Source organism: Aythya ferina (genome assembly GCF_964211825.1).
Source record: "Aythya ferina genome assembly, chromosome: 4".
NCBI lineage: Eukaryota > Metazoa > Chordata > Aves > Anseriformes > Anatidae > Aythya > Aythya ferina.
Window position 1 is genome coordinate 32668935 of NC_140300.1, and position 14186 is coordinate 32683120.

At 36.2% G+C, this 14186-nt stretch overlaps 1 protein-coding gene across 1 annotated transcript in view; it reads right to left on the minus strand.

The window, feature by feature from the left end:
• Positions 1-6975, minus strand: part of LOC311436511 (uncharacterized protein) — a 99874-nt gene extending 92899 nt beyond the window's left edge. Inside the window, exon 1 of the mRNA XM_084518762.1 lies at positions 6857-6975. The gene's annotated coding sequence lies outside the window, so the exon portion shown is untranslated. The remainder of the gene's footprint in view (positions 1-6856) is intronic.
• Between the last annotated feature and the right edge of the window lie 7211 nt (positions 6976-14186).

A 14186-nucleotide genomic window follows, 5' to 3' on the forward strand; every position in this document is an offset into this window, starting at 1 on the left:
ATATATTCTTTTACTTCACTGAAAATGACAACTTTGGTAAAATCTTTGTTAGTCATTTCAGAACATGTGCATTAAGATTTAAAGAAAAAAAAAAGCAACACTAATATCAACAAATTTGATTTGATAGATATGCTGATTCTGGTAGAACAACTGAAAAATGCCATGACAATGCACTCAGAGCACTCCTAGTACTGCCTGCTTGAGAAGAGCTCTGAGAAACCAACCTCTTTTTCCCCAATCCCATTTCAGCCAAAGTTATGTTCATCATTCATTATTTCGGTGACAGCAAGTTAAACCATTTTCTTCTTTTCCGTCTCTAACTCAGCTTTAATGATGGACATCAATGTCCTTGTCATATGGATTTGTTTACGGAAAATGCAGTAAATTTGGCTATGACAAAGACTACATACAGGTATGAAAAAGTACAAAGGTATTTCCTGGATGAGTCTAGAATGTTTGTTAATCACAACTAAAAAACCTACCAATGACCGGTCATGTCAAACATACCAAATTAGTCTCATTGAGCTATGTTACCACAAATGCATTTGCTAATAGAAAGAAATTTCGTAACACCTTTCCCCCTACAGCCATAATATCTTTTAGGACTTAAAAGCATGTGAGTTTTCTTGTTCTTGATATGCTGGCAAACTCTGACATTTTAGAAATACAAGTATCAATATGGATGTACTCTTACTAGATCCATAACTTCAAAGAAGGCAGGCAAAATCAGTAAAAAGATGCTGTTCTTCAGTGTCATTTTTCAGGTTACAACTACATACTAGTAAGAGGAAAATATAGTTTAATAATTGCTTGTTTCTAAATACTTTATGTTTGATAAGTATCCAACATCTGTAGGTTGGATATTCTAACATACAGTTTAATTTGTATGTTTTGAAATAGGAAATAGCTTCAACCAAGAGGCCGCTCCCCTTTCTTATATCCCAGATGCTTCTCCAGGGCATAATTGTCTCTAAGCATGCACACAACAAACAAGAGCTTTCTGGGTAACTCAGCTACCTATTTTTTCTTTAAATCAGAATATTCATAAATTTTTGCAAGCTCTATAGTGACATGTTTATCAAATTTTAGCTCTAAATGAAACCCACAGACGATGATGATGGTAAGCAAGTAAAACAATGCTTTTTCTAGGTATTTTTCTTACTAAAAGTTTGGTGGCGTTGACCTACAAAAGTGAGTATTTCAGCAAGAATCTTGACAACTGAAAAAAAAAGAATGTTGGAATGGATTTAAAATGGAAAGACCAACAGAAAATTCTGCCTACATTCTTGTGGCTAAAATGTGTGTCTGTAAAAATGGTTCCCATGTTTCAATTCTGGTTTCAAGGCAGGTAGTTGGCACAGAAAATTGACATCTATTATCTTTAAATTACTTTAAAGTAAAATATTTTTGGCTGCAAACTGCACAGCCAAATGTACAGGTCATAAGCAAATTTGTGAAGGAAAAAAACCCAACAACTTCACTGACAGAACACTTTCCTAGCAGGGGATTAATTTTGGGACCTTAACTGTGCACAATGTACAATAATTACATGGAAAATGATAAAAATTATGAATTCTTCAAGCCTAAAAATGCAAAAGCTAAAGAAAAAAAAAATATAGTGAAGAGCAATGCAAACAAGTTCTGGAGCTTGTTTTTTATAAGCTGCAATAAGGTATTATAAGCCTGCTTGAATAGAAATATGAGAACATTGGTGCATAGCATATACACAGCAAGGACTATGAACAAAGGACAGAGCATATTTATTGTCTACTCTGTAAAGATAACTTATACGTGTGGATCAAGCCACCTTGCTTGCAATACACATGATGGTAACTTTCGTTGTCTATATATCCAAGGATCAATGGAGTAGAATGGGCTCAGGAAGCTTAAGATTTTTTGGAAGCACTGAGTCTGCTATGCATGTGTTCATTTGATGGTCCAAATAACTGTGTTAGATGAGGCTAGAAATTACTGACAGTCCTTACATCCTCAAATTCTAACCGAGACTTCAGGAATAATCTCTGATCTGGTTCCTCTAATTAAAGTCATCTACAGTTATCAATTGCAGCAGAACCCTGTTCCTCCTGCTTTACTAGCTTGACTACCATAGAGCTATCTACATACCAGTAAACCAAATGTGCCCAGAACTACTATTTTTAAAACTGAGGCCAACTGACACAGAAGTGTGCAACCATTCTATTTAATCTTCCAATATTGGGTGGCTTTTGATGAACCACCTTTTGGGAATAGGCCTTGGACCACGCTAACCTCTTGAACCATGTCTGGGAAGTGTTTAGAAGAGTGTTAATTAGCAGAAGCGAGGACTGTGCAACGTGCTAAGCATTCAGCAGCACAGAGGATCAACTGCCAGTGTCCAGGAATGTTCCCTGGCTGCATCACTCTAGATGCAGCCTTATTGTGCAAGTCCCACTGCAACAAACAAATCTCTCTGCCAAAAAAAGCAATTTCTTTGCCACAGAGGAAGATTTTTTGTTAAGGTTGGGGATTCAAAGATTTTCTAATGACTTCAGTGAGTTTCAGCACAGGCATTTACTTTGTGAGAAACTTATATGGCAATTGAAACGTATCCTACAACAACAGGAGACTAGCTTTGGGTAGAAATAATGAAGGAGTTCAAATATCAAGATTTGTATTATTTTTTTAGACAAAGATATGGCTCTGAAGTGATAAAATAAAGGGTCTTTTTAGTTATAGGTCTGGAAAGATATATACAAAACAACTGACATATTTAAATTTTCATTGGTGTTTCTAAAAGCTCCTGCAGCTAAGAAGTACAGCTAAAAAGATAAAATTAAATGGAAAAGCACGAGCAACAGCTTTATACAAATGTAACAATAACAAGTATATAAATATTTTAGAAAATATGCTTATAACAGCACATATACTTTATCGCACAACACTCATATTTGCTTCCAAAAGAGAAGGGAACTGAATGGTGTGGTGAACAGGCAGAAATGCAGTAGGGGTAAATATATAGCTTAAAAGGTCTTTGTTCCCAAAGCTTTTTTTGGCCTCATTTTTATTTACATTAAGGTAACCATTACAGCAGCATAAAAGGGACTTTAAAATTCATTTCAATGTTCTTATCAACAATGTGGTGAACTGAGGAAACAGATCTGCCATTTCCCAATCTACACAAAACACTCACTGATCACAGTGTGTAAAAATGTAGTAGCAACATTTTTTTATTATTTAAAAAAATACCAAACACATACGCACCTTAAATAACTTTATGGTATGAAAAGCCCAAGTTAATGGTTGTTACTGCATGAAGCATTGATAATAAATTGTTATCAGCCATAACAGTAATCAGGAGTCTGTATTTTAATCCTATACAGTTATGGCCTGAAAGTATGCTTACTGATAGAATGACATCCCTACTCTACATACTTTGTTCAGACTCAAAAAAATTATATATTCATATTTCACTTTACTTAGATGAAGTTATTAGGCCAAATTATGCCTAAATGTAAATTCTACGCTGGCAGCACTGAAATAAATTCAGAAGTACTACACACAGTAAGTGATCGGAGATTCTTGCTTGAATCCAGCAGGCCAGAGACTCTCTGATGCTGATTTCTGCTACAGAGACCATCAGTACCAAGAAACAAACACTTCACATTAAGTCACTTTATTACTGTCTGCCTCCAAACTATTTGCTTATACCTAATCTTGTACTTTGGATGTACTTTGGAAATTTCTTAAATGCGTTCACACTTCTTAGGTGCTTTAAATATGTCAGCACGCCCTCCTGTATATTCTGCACAACCAACAACTGTGGAAATGAATTAGTAGTCTATTGTCTCAAAGCACTGCAGTGTTTTCATTAGCTTAATAGGCTTTGCTTCAATCATAGCCAGGAAAAACACATTGGAGCTGGATTTCTGATCCCAGTGAAATCAAACAAGGGTTTTGGCTCTGACTTCTGTGGAGGCAGAATTTCACCATTCATTACATTTACTGCATCTCAAATCTGTATTTGTAATTTAAATTTATGCCATTACCTTAAGCTACTATGTGTTCAGCATCCAAATGGATGTTTTAGATTACAGAGCTGGGGCTGACCACATATACAGTTGTTTGTGCATGGTACATATGATGAAGTACAAACAACACTCATGAAGCCTCAGAAATACTCCGGGAAACAGTACAGAACTGTGGAGAAAAATATGAGCCTGTATCTACAAGTTTTGTTTTTATTTTCAGAGCAGGCACTAATAACCTGGAACCTACAACCATCTAATTCAGTTCTTAGATGGCATTACTAACCAGCACAAAATATTCCAGACCATCTCTGACAGGAGGAAAAAATACACTTCTTGAAATACTGTAAGAAAGTGAAGCATAAAATACTACACATATTGGGTTATAATTTCTTAATCCGTGGTCCATAAATTGTTAGCAGTCTAGACAGAAATACCAGAAGATCCCCATATGGCTGACAGTCATGTAGTGCTGTTCCCTTCATTATTCCCAGAGGCTACATACTGTTCAAAAACAAATAAAGTACTCTAAATTATTCATACATAATATGGCAGTCACAGAGCTCTTACATAACTGGAATGGAGAAGAGAGATGATAATAAATTAAACAGTTATAAAATACAGCCAGCATATTGATATAGTTTAAGAAATGAAAACTGAACATAAAATACTCTAACTAAAAGGAAATTAAAAAGCAGCTGAAAGTTTTTTTTGGTGGTGGTGGTTTTTTTTTTTTTTTTTTTTTTTTTTTTTTTTCCCCAAGAAAATTATTTTAAACAGGCTGCAGGCTGTTCAGGCTAAGTATAAACCACTACAGAGTTCTAACCCTTCCCTCCAAAAAAGTCAGCATGGTAGAAGAGAGGAGCCTCAGCAAAGAAAGAGACAAAGAAAACTTCTCTGCAAGGAAACAGTAATTACACTGTCTACAAACAAATAAAGGAAGCTATGACAGAGGTCTCCACAAATGGTATGGAGAAGATGAGGAGGGGACAATAACTAAGGAACAAACTGACTCTTAAAATGATAAGGAACAAACTTTAGAATTAAACAAATGAATACTTCTTCAAGTATTAGTCGTGGAACTTGATGCTACAGGATGCTGTGGATCAAAAAGTATTAATAACTTCAAAACAGGATTAAACAAATGCCTGCTACAGATAATGGCTCCAATGTGATAAGAATTTGGGGCTTATTGTTGGAAAGTGGAAGGCTTTGTTAGAAAGATCACCTCACATTTAGCCAGTTTATTTCTATAAATATCTTCTACTAGGCACTGTTAAAGCTCAGTAATATGGAAGAAGGATCAGGGAGCCCTGTGAAATACTGTCTGGCAGGCTCATGAAAATCATGTGTACTACAAAAATCATAAGTACTATGACAAATCATAGGTACTACAACAGTACTAGCAAGTGTTGTTAGCACACAGGTTTATTCATTTACATAAAAATATCCACTATGGGAGCAGCTAGAGGAAAGCCAAGTTCCACATGTGAACGAGAACACTTAAAATTAAAACAACTCTTAAAAGTTAGAATCAGAGAGAGCCAGAGTTAACTTAAAACCTCCCACGCAGAGTATGGGCGCCACAGGGAACACAAGAGCCTGACCTCAGCTACGCCTTTGGCAAGACTCCTGATCCTGTGCAGTGAGACCTCACCCTCCTGCATCCACGCTCATCATGTTCCTTCCACATGTTAAGTACACATCAGCCCACAGAATATCAAAGGCAGTTTTAGTAAGTGGTGATTATGATACAAAGTTCAACAAAAATGAATAAAAGTGAAAGGAAATATTCACTTTACTGATTAAAACACAAGAAGAGCCTCAGGTAAAAATAGTCTGGAAAATCCAAACTTTGTATGGGGTTTGTCATGGACTGGTTTTGGGCAGAACATATAATTTATTCCTCAGCTTTCCAATTAAACAGAAATACTAATGCAGGCTATATAACTTTTTTTTTTTTTTTCTTTTCATCTAAAACAAGAAATGTTATGATTAAAAAAAAAAAAAAGAAGTAAACAGGTTTATGCAAATATGCACATAATATTCCAAGTGCATAACAAATACCACAACCATTACGGGTAGAAAAACATATTGCTTTCATTTTACTGGAAATAAAAGATATAATACTACAGTGAACAGGTTTTAACTGATTTAAGTAAGTATTAACAAATTAGTATTTGGTATGTTTTTAAATAAAATTATGTTAACTGTAGTTCTTAAGAAGTCCAAATAACTTCTTTCTTACAGTTCTGTTTGGCCCAAACCATCAACTAAATTCAATACAAATTCATTTCAGATGGAAATTGTATTTCCTGTGAACAAACTATTCATCCAAAACACCTGGTGCAGCATTTGCAATACTTTCCGACTTGACAGAGACATTGTGAGACAAATTTCAGCAATGCTTTTAAGAGGCACAGGATTTTTAAATCACCGTAAGAGTAAAATTAAGCCTGAATATTGCGAGCCAGCTATTCTTTCAAAAGCAAATTGAGATTAAAATATTCGACGGAGTTTGTGCAAAGAACAGCCTGAACTTTGCCAGTTCAGAGCTGGCTGTACTCATTAATGCAGGAATGCCCTCAGGCTGCTTTGTGCGGAAGGTATAACTTAGAACTGGATTTCTCTGGAGTTCTGAGGGACACGTGGACGGTCATCTTCAACATAAACACACACACACTGAAAAAAAAAAAGACAAGGATAAAAACAAAAAAGCTTCAAATCCCTTTCCCATTCTCAGAAGGACGGTACCCTTTTTCAAGAAAATACATCCAATTCCTCTGAAGCAGAAGAGGGAAAAGAATGGAGAAGGGCTTAAAAGGACAGCGTAAGGAGCAAGGAGATCTCACATGGCACACAGAGCAGCAGGTTAGCAATTCCCACAGGAGGAAGGCTTGCAGTCATGCAGTAATCTAGGGAGTATCACTCCACTTCCTTTTCCATTGTGAAGTTCCCCTGTTGAGCCAAGTTACTCAAGCTAGGCAAAATATTAACTTTAAACAGTAGTTACTGTAGTCATTACACTCAAGATTACTGAACGATGACTACACAAGATAACTACAAATGACTATAAACAAACATTTGAGACATGACAGACTCTTCCTAGGCCGACCTATTGTACGTCAAGAACCCAAACAAGGCTTAATCCTGGCACTTAAATTCTAGCAATATGTCATTCCTCAAGTTCTTAATGAGAACATTTTGACTATTTGCTGGCAAGGAAAAAAGTAAGAACATGCTGTTCAAATAGGAAGAAGAGCAAGCTGACCAGCTACATCAAGCGTTACTGAACTATAATGGAATGTACTTAATTTCTGGCAGGGTTTTGTGTGATACAAATACATTTCATTAATGCACAGTTGCTGAAGAGAAAGTGATACTACACAGAACTCAAAATAAAAACAAAGAAGTCTCCATATATTTCATTTCATGATTTTATCATTCACATGGCTACAGCTTACAAAATAGGCACAGGAACAGACAATGGGGAATTCAAAAGCCATCAGTGGGAAGGAAGCAGTGAAGCAGCTCTGCAGCACTACGGTTCTCTAAGATGGACACAGGAGCCTTGCTCTTCTAAGAGGCAAGGAAAGCCACTAGCAGCACACTCTGTTCAGCACAGCACTCATATCCATCACCTTTAACACAGTGAAGAAATCTAACAATTCTCTCCACCTCCTCTGTCAGTCTGTTTTAGACTATGGTTACTTCCAGCTAATACATGGAACACTTCAGACCTGAGCACGCTCTAACTCCAGCGTGATGAAACACAGGACAAAACAAATTCCATGCTCTTATGTGTGTTCCTTGCACATTACAGTTCATTGTATCATGTAATGAGGATATTTTCTCTCAGCTTGCAAGGCTTTAGAGGCTTGAGCAGTTAAAAACAAAACAACAAAACAACAACAACAAAAAAAATACACTAACTTCTAATTCATGCTCTGTTGGTGTTATTTTCTTAACAAAACGTTTTTTTTTTTTTATACTTTTTTTTTTTTTTTTTTTTTTTTTTTTTTTTAAACAAGCCTCCTTTCCTTCTTTCCTTCCACATTTATTGCAACCTGTCAGGTCTTTTAGCCACATGATGTGGCTAAACTAAACAACCCAAGTTCCTTTAGACTATTGTTCACTTCTCTAATAGTCCTTTTTTTTTTTTTTTCTTTACAATTCTCCTAAGTCCAATTAAATTATTGTGCACTTCAAATCTGTGCACAGTTTTAGAGCTAAAGTTTCACCAGTCACATGTACCACACGTGGCATTAGTACCTCCTTATCTGTACAAGAAATACAAGGCTGAATTTACCTATGACTGAGTTCATCTTTTCCACAGGAACATCAAATCAGTGGTGCACAACCACCCTCTCAGTGGTTTACAGATCATGCTTTCAAATTCCATCTTCCATTTGACAAGCTCTAAGTTTATATCAGAGAGCCTTTGCTATTACTCCCTGAGCATATGACCTTGTGCTTTGTAACTGTTTTTTATCCCATTGTATTTCTCTACTCCTCAAGGTCATCCAATTATTCTGGTAGTACACCACCCCACAGGGAATGTTTCCCAAGTTTGATGTCAACAAATTTCATTAGCAAGTTCTATTCTTTGTGCCAAGACCACTCATGAAAATATTAAACAACACCAGTTTCAATATCAATCTTTTGACTGAGCTCTAACAACTCCTCCCTGCCATTCAGTGTAACACACCACCTTTCCTTTCGGGCATTTCTTTGCCCATCTGACAACTCATTTATTATTTCCCCTCTTCTTCAGTTTAACAAGTTCATTCATCTCAAAAAGCAGTTATTGCATTACAGAAAGAAAGCAGGCATGATACATCTAGAGAAAAGACGTTTTCACCTATTTACTTGTGTGTCCTTAGCCTTTTTTCTTTAATCCTCCAAAATCTGTTTTTTGTTTGTTTGTTTGTTTGTTTTTTAAAAAAATCTTTACAAGCAGAAGATAAAAAATGTCTGTCCTCTATAAAGAAGTTATGTAGATAGCATCCTGTCTACGTAATGCCCATGTTACAGAAAACTATTCGCAGTCAAGATGTTCATTTCAGCACTGAGCCTCACACAGAAAACCCTTCCCCTTGACTACAGGACCTAGTAGTTCCTATGCCTCCTTCAGTCGCCCAGAAAGGAGTAGTGACATGCTGTTACAACAGAATCAATAAACAAGGGCCAAGTCTTTCAGGAGAAGTTAGTATTGGCCTGGCTTTTAATTTATCTGACAACACTCCCAGAACAGCAGAACATAGTCCTGGACAGTTCCTAGCTCTGGGAAGGGAAGTAAGAATGGATGTCTCAGCACAGTACAAACAGTACAAACTCACCATACGTTTCAAATACCAGGATTTCTTTTTTGTTCAAACTAAAGTAACATACGCTCAATTTACACCTGGTAAGTAACTTACTGGTTTGCAAATGAAAACCAGCTCATTCTGTGCATAGAAGCAGGGCTAACCATTTTAATGTTGTACTGGAGACTCTATTTTTATTTTGAGAGCTTTTATGGAAACTTCAGAAAGGATTAAAAAAAAAAAAGAAGAAAAGAAAAGAAAACCAGCAAGCTAAATCCAGAGATACAATGATCACAAAGAACATTTAACAAATCAACTGCTTTTTTTTTTGCTTTTTTTTTTTTTCTTTTTTCCTTTTAAATCAGCCTGTTCTATAACACAATCCTGTCAAATTTGCTTTAAGTGTAGACTGAGGTGGGGACTCAAGGATTCAAGTCATATATTTTAATTCAGTGTTCAGTTTCTCATAGAGGACAAAACCACTGTTTGAAATACTTGCTAACACTTTTGCATTCTATTATCTGAGGTATAACATGTATTTTAAACTGTTACTAAAACACTACATATTATATAATGTAACTTCAACCACTGAATTACTCAATTCTGTATCTATTGATAATTCCTTTTTTTTTTCTTTTTTTTTTTCTTTTTTTTTTTTTTTTTCCCTAAATTTGCTTTATGTTGGTTTTCACCCACAAAGCTCAAGTTAGTCAGAGATGGTTTATGTGAATCCTAGGAATGAACTTTTTAAGGAATCATCTCTCTCATTCTTCTCTTTTCCTGTTGCAGACATCCATCACCATTGGCTTATACCCTAAAAGCAATGAACTAGACACACAAATTTGAAAGTATTGTGCAAGACACATGCAAGACAAACAAAGACCATCATTAAAACTTTGTTTGCTAAAGCACCCAGATGACGACACAGTTTCAGAAAAGGGCCTGGCATGTACAGCATGCATAGAAGGTTCTCATACTTTTCCAGGAATTCAAGAACTAACTTTAAAAATGTAACAGCGTAAAATAGGAGAGGATTTTGGTTGCATTGTTGGCCCGCAGAGGTAGATTGTTGGACTGGAAACTGGATTATCTATTTCATTTGCAAGATATATTCCCCTCCACCCCCTTATTTCCCTCCTTCCTAAAGAATGAACACAGCCATGCACACTCAAGTCTTGTTCCAGGACTATTACCTTCAGTATGTCTGGAGAAGAACAGAAACCAATGTTTCTTACTCTCAGGGTGAAATTCTAGATGACTTCAGTGAAATTGCTTCTGGCACCCTATTGAATATCTTAGTGCTTGAAAAACTACTGGGAAAGAATTTATAGTCTATAAATCCTATCCATTTATAGGATAGTGCACAGTCAGAAAGAGCAAAACATATTGTGCTTGCTCCTGCACCTATGGTCAGAAAACTTAAAAAATAGTGTGTTTGTGCTCTATGAAAGCTTGTCTACAGCTACTTCACTGGAGAAGAGAGAAACAAACGACTAGAGGTTTAGAATCATGAGATGCTGTTGCATGTTCATGAGATGGCATGCAGCAGGCTCCTCCCTGTAAGTCTGTGATGCTTGCCTATTTCAGCTCTTCTGCAGTCTCCTGCGTTCTGTATTTTTAACCTAGCTAAAATAAATCAACCCTTCTTAACACTCTCATTGCTTCTGAAGCTTTATTTAGAGCTTTGAGGACTAAAACCAAGTGATGCTTCTTCAGATGAGATCAATATTTGTCTTTCATTTATGGCTTCTAATGTCCTAATTTTTCCCCATCCTTCTCTTCTTACTGTCAATAGTAACCATTGTTTCATTATTTCATTCTTCTTTTTCACCTTTAATTTTGTCATCACTCTTCCATACCTTCCTTCTCTATTTTTTTTTCCCCCAAATAGTATTTCTGCTCATTCTGAGCTCAGCTCTGCATGTTTTGCTCTTATGTAGCCCTTCCTCACAGATGCTATATGAATGAAGCAGGGCTGCAGCATGTCCATAAGCAGAAACATAGCCAGAAAGGTTACTAAGAGCAAAATACCTTTTAAACATAGCATTCCAGGTAGGATGAAAAAAGGAGTGGGAAACTAGTTCACTGAAAATCATGTGCCTGCCCAAAGGAGTCTTTAAAGAAATGCTCCGCTAGCCTGTTTGGATGTGGATATGTCTGTAAATTTTAGCCTCTATACAGGATGTGGGAACGAGAGAGCAATCAGATGACTAAGCTTCATGTGACTGCTTGCTACAAGCTACATAGAGGAAAACTTTGCTAGAGTATGTTTAAAAGAAAAGGTGGTGGGTGTATGTCCTCATGGTAGGGGAAACATGAGGACTGGAACATAGCTAGGTAATCTGCCCACAAAGCAGTGTGTCCTCACTTAGCTTACTGAAAGCTTGAGATTTATTTATTTTTTTTTTTACTTGTTGTGCTTTGTTTTGCATCTTTTAGTGATAATACAGATGACCAAAACAACCTAGAGAACAGATGTTGGACTAAAATGTTGTTAAGACTTCCTTTCAGCCTCCCTAGCAAATGCATATGATTATTATTTTATGTTTTAAGTAACAAGAATAGTTTATTTTTTGTTTGCTTTACTCCCATATGGCCCTCCTTCCTACCAGCCTGTTTTCCTTCTAATAGCTAACCCTTGCAGTATTATAAAGTGCACTGTGCTAACCTGTGTTCAGTGAAAACCACTGCTCCTGAAGACAAGTAATTGTGTGAGTGTCTTGGAATTTGAAAGTTTTTTCTCTTCCCTGGGCAAAAAGTGATCTGACAATTCCCTAAAGGCTTTGAGAACATGGAAAATCAAGTATTCATAATTAGTTAAGCAACACAGCATCTCATGGAACCTTCTGCCTTAGATCCTACATGTTAATATTGTTGCTAATTCAGTTTTTGCAAAAGCCCCCGGTAAGTACAGACACAGTTCTCAGTAAGTACATAAAGTTGATTTCACGTGATTATCAGCTTATAAACAGGAAAAAAGATGGGTGCAGAAGAGCACCATGACAAAATCTATTAGCTATCCAACAAAACATGACTTAAATCAGTTTTTTAAAAACAAAATTTAGTTTTCTATCCCCCTGAGAAAATTAGAGACAGCCATAATGTCTTCATAAATCATAGGAACGTGAAGAGGGTAGTAACTGTTTGAAAAGACTGTTGTAAAGATGTCCCAAGTGTTAAGAAATATAAAAGAAAATGGAGAACAGGTGTTCCAGCACAGCTAAAGATATGAACGTGGTCACAGAAACACTATGTATACAAAATGCATGACAATAAAATTATTTCAGAGGAAGAAATCTGATCAGACAACATCAACAACAGTATGGATCACCCTGGAACAAAAGCATTCTAACACAAAAATATACCATGTTGCGTGCAGCTCTGAAACACAGATTTCCAGCTCATTCATCACTGAAAAAGAAGTATAATGTCTGCAGTTTTCAGGAAAAATATTTAACGTAATTAATTTTAAACCTTTGAATGTCTCCTAAAAATAAGATTCTTGCTTTAGTACCTAACTTTACATAAATATGTTTTGCCCTGGATTGGACGTGTGCCAAAAGCCAACCTCCTGGATGTGCTGAAGAATCTGGTTATGGTCTTTCTCCCACTCTCTTCCAGCCGTGTGTTTTGTGCCACCCTGGTGCCCCTCCCCACAATCAACCACTCTGCCACATCATTCTTTCTGCCTTTTGAAAGTCTTAATATTGGTCAGTTAGCCTGGAGCCAAACTGAGTGGTTGGATTACTGAGTAGAACTATGAATACCTGTTTTAGTTTACTCTGGATCCCTTTCCTCCAAGTTTAAGACCTTTTCAACTGCCCAGTCAACTCCCCTGTTTAACAACGTATGTTATTAATACTATCAAACTTTACATAAACATCAATACTAGAAACATGTAAACATTTTTCCGCATCCCTGCATCATGCATAGCACATATCCTGTACTGACTACTACAAGAGGAAATCACTTGCCCTTGTGGCATTGTTTTGCACTTGCACCATTTATTCTAATTTTAAAGTTCTTCTTTTAGTTCATTTGGGGCTTCCTGTGCCACACCTGTGTCATTCTCAGTCTGTACTGTGTGGAAGACTCTATTAAGATCCCCTTGTAGAAAATCTTAAAATATACCATAATTAAAGCTCACAGACTACATTTCCTCTGAGAAAAAAAAGAACAGAAGAAACCGGTATACGTCCTAAGGGACTTCTAAAAGATTAGCAATGAAAAACAAATCTGTGCTGAGGAAAAGGGCAAAGGCAAATGAGAAAGCAGAGTACACGGAGAAGCAAAAATATCAAAATAAGGTCATAGTTGCAGTGAAGTCATAATGCTAGTTTGGGATTCACAAACGCCTTTGCATGACTGGCTTTGCAAAGAAGTAATGCAGGGATCAAGGACTAAACAGATACTAACCAAAATGATACGCACAATGTTTTTTTTAAATACACCATAACAAAGTGTACTAACACGAAAGCGGACTTTTTAATGGTAATATTAACATGCTGACTTCTAATGTGCCTTCACTTTAAAATTTCTGCTGAAAATTAGAGATTCAAACAATACACAGCTAAGAAAGTTCTACATAAGCATCAGAACATGGTTGTTGTGCCAAAATGCTGTATGAATCTTAGGACAACAGGAGAAGCAAATATTATATTCCCTTCAAAAATCACAAAATTTGGGAAACATATACTGTACCTGTTACTGTGAGCAATGTAAAAAGTATCTGTTAAGCAATCATAAAGTATATACAGTAGTGGCCATAACATCTGAAAGTTTCAAGAAAAAAAAAAACACAACTAATCTTGTATTAAAGATCTCCAATTTATGAAAATGACTACGCAAGTCACTGAAAAGTATGTATATACATATA